The sequence below is a fragment of the Xenopus laevis genome, chromosome 7L (assembly GCF_017654675.1).
Source record: "Xenopus laevis strain J_2021 chromosome 7L, Xenopus_laevis_v10.1, whole genome shotgun sequence".
In the NCBI taxonomy this organism is placed as follows: Eukaryota; Metazoa; Chordata; class Amphibia; order Anura; family Pipidae; genus Xenopus; species Xenopus laevis.
The window spans coordinates 80,857,284-80,861,118 of record NC_054383.1 but is presented as its reverse complement, the minus strand read 5'-3'; positions in this window follow the sequence as shown (position 1 = coordinate 80,861,118).

Below are 3,835 nucleotides of genomic sequence, written 5' to 3'. Positions count from 1 at the left end.
GGCAGAAGTAAAAGGACATCCTTTATGAAATGACGTCCCCAACTGTAAAACACCCTGCCAATTAAGTGCAAGAATTATGGCACAGAAGCTTTGGATGCCAGATATTCATTGACAGATCAAATATATCTTATAGGGGGCTCCTTTTGCCTAGTTTTTTGAATGAGCTCTAATACATCTGCTAGGAAAGGAAGCCCCTCCTATAAGATGTATTGGATCTAACTGTCAATTAATATCTGACACCGAACTGCTGCAAGAAGACCGAATGAAAAGAAACAGATGCTGAGAGAGGGATAGTGAACATAAACTTAATTATTTCAGAAATAATGCAGAATATTTAATTAATTGTACTAAGAAAGTTTCTTATTTCAGTAGGACGAAGCTTAAATTAAATTTTCATTTTTGAGATAGCTCCACTTTAAGTACTTTTCATCTAAATGAATAACCCTGCTATACAAAAGGTTATCCAGGATTATGTTATTGAGGCATTAGCCTTGCAAATCATCCATGGCAAGTTAGAAAGACTTCTAATATCAGAGAACCCCATAAAAGCAGATCTCTGTTCCCTTGCAAAAAATTCACAAAAATGTATCCAGGCCTTCAGGAAAGTCGATTGTAACTGTGAACAACACTGTATTTGTTCCATTGATAACACTTCTACAGGGTCCTTACCTTAAAGATACAAATTATTTCCTTTATAAGATTGCCACATTACAGAATTGGCCAGATGATTTTTTATTGGTCACTTTGGATGTGGAGGACCTCTATTCCTCCGCCCCACATGATAGAGGTATGGAGGCTGTCTGCATCCTTCTCGACAGATGAATATTTGGAATGTTTGTTGATTCCTTGGAAAGAAATAATTTTCTGTTCTGAGATGATTTTTATAATTCTTATTTAAGGATTAATGGGACAGCCATGGGTTTAAACATTTGTTCCACGCTATACGAACCTCTTCATGAATGTTATTATGGATCTTTATAGATGGGGTTTGTCTAGATGTTGGAACAGTTACATTGATGATGTTTTTCTAAGGACTGGGGAACATTAAGACCTAACTGATACAGTCACTAAGTTCAATGCTTGCACTTCTTTTATGTTATATAATGCGTACAGATGAGAACAATATATTCTAAATTCTGGATACATTTGTTATGAAAATATGGAGGTTATTAATTACTGATATAACTCTGGACAGACAGAAAGATCAGAGTAGATGGAGAGAAAAATCCTACAGTGGGGATATCGCAGAAATCTAATAGAGAAACAGTGTCACGATCAGCAACCAGAATCCAGAACCAATGCTAGGCTCCCTGTTCTCAGCTCTTGCTTCCGCCTTTAACAGCTGCCTTTCACCTCGGGAGGAGCCCTCGGCTAATCGTATGCCGCCAGGTCTAAAAAGAGAGGAGCCAGAGGGGCACGATCATTAAAGAAAGTCTTTTGGGCAGAAGATCACAGTTTAAGGAACAGACGTAGAGCGTAGTCAAACAGGCCAGGTTTCAGTGCGGGCAGAATTCAATCGAAGTCGGGCAGGCAAGGGTCAAAACCGGAGAATCAATCAGAATGGTCAGACAGTCACGGGTCAAAATAGTCGGATAATCAGGCAAGGGTCAGGATCACAGAAGTTAGAGTCAGGCAGGCAGGGGTCAAAACAGGAATCAGCTAATAAGGGTTGCACAGAAATAGCAACGGGAACTCACAGAGACGAACCTACAATGGGCAAAGATTACAGTGTAAAAGCCCCTTTAATACTATTTGAATTTCGCGGCATTGCGCACTGACGTAATCACGCCAGCGTCAATGCACAAGGCAAATCATTGAGAACGGCAGAGGATGAAGCAGCATGCGACGGGCGTCCCCGCCAGAGATGCGGCGGGCATCCTAGACCACCAGGGTGAGTGCCCCTTACAATTGGAAATTCAGTAAAATAGTGATAGGAAATAAATTAAGAGATGGCAGAAAAGGGAAAATAATCCTCTTTGTGGGGGTATATCATGTTTTGAGTGGTAATAGTACAATTTTAAAGAAAAACTGGGACCTTAAAGTATTTTTTTTGTCCAACAAACAGAAAACATGATATTGCAGCCTAGGAATAATGGCACACATGCGCGTTTATAATGTACACAATGTGAAAACTTTCTTGAAAAATCCATCATACATTTAAATGGAACTTTGTTTCAATTAAAGGTTTCTTTTCCTGTGAATTTTCATATGTGGTATATGGTATAAAGTGCCTTTGTGGCACGATGTATGTTGGCAAGACATGTGCAATATACCCAGAATGTTCTACTTAAAGAAAAACTTTCTACAGCACAGACTCCTACAACCCTGATTCTTACCACATTTTACTCTCATATAACAAAAACATTTGAAACTGTATGTATGCAAAAACTGGCCAATTATTGTTATGGATGAAATGTTGTTTTTACGTCAAGCCCCACCTATGTCTGGGCATTGCAAAAGCTTAAAGGAGAACTAAACCCCTTTCTAATAAAAACCCCTACCCCCTACCCTCCATAGTCCCGCCTCCCTGCTTCCCCCCCCCCGCACTGGAGTTAACACAAGTAAATACCCCATAGCCAGTATTTACCCCTTGTTGCAGAGTCAGCGCAACGGAGCTCACTGGGGCCATCTTCAGCCGCTTCAGTAATCTTTGGGTCTTCTCCTGGTGCTTCAGTAATTTTCATCACTTTGGGCAGATGCAGCAAATGTAGCAAACCAGGAAAATGCTCCAACTACACATGTGCCGATACAGAGCTTCCTTACTGAGAAGCTGCGCTGACTTTGCAACAAGGGGTAATTACCGGCTTAGGAGTATTTACTTGTGTTAACTCCTGTGCAGGGGGGGAGCAGGGAGGAGGGACTATAGAGGGTCGGGGTTTTTATTAGAAAGGGGGGTTAGTTCTCCTTTAAAAGCCATTCTAGTGAGAACTAACTTCATAACAAAAACTAAAGGAGAGACTAGGAAATTGGGTTGTTATAGATGCCTGGATTGCACTACATGTAGATCTGTATAGATCACTGGAATTGACTTTTCTCATTTACAAAGAGGCAAACAATTCAAGATTTGACCTAGATTCACATGCACATCATCATTTGTAATATACTTTGTTTAATGTGCCCATGTGGCTTGTACTATGTGGGCAAGACCACCACTTCCCTGAGGTATAGTAATCATTCTGAATATCCTGCGAGTGCCGTAATCTTTCTTCTTTATTGCTGTAAACACTACTGGCACCCAGGTGATAACTGAGTCAACAGTGTACACCTTTGGGACTGATTATATGAACATTATATGTAGACTTGATTACAGGACACGTTCTCAAGCAGCTTATGAAGGAGTTAATTTATACCTACAACATATAAGGTTGCACTGATACACAGCAATACCCATAGTAGGCGATCCATAAATATATTATATCAGTAACTGGAAAATGAGTGGGTTTATGTGGAATCTGATCTGTAGTAAAGCAGTATAAATCAAGCCTAATTTGGATTAGTAAGAAGAGATGGTGAGAAAATATTCCCAGGAAAGACTTAGATTATCATTCCCAAAGGGTACTTCCTTTCACCTATCTTCCAGATAACTATATTTAATAATTCATATAAAGTATGGAGGGAAGATTGACATATATTACAATGTATGATATGTACAGTATGCGTGATATTTTTCTTTTCATTTTTGTGTTCATCCTCTGTGTCAATGTTAGCCTTGCTTCATGTCAGGGGCCTTTCGGCTCCTAGTGGAGAAGTCCAGACCAAGGAGGAAATTTTGGGATAAAGTCCCGAAACAAGAAAGGGAGAAGTAGTCTTCGTCAATTTCCAGGCAATAGTTCAA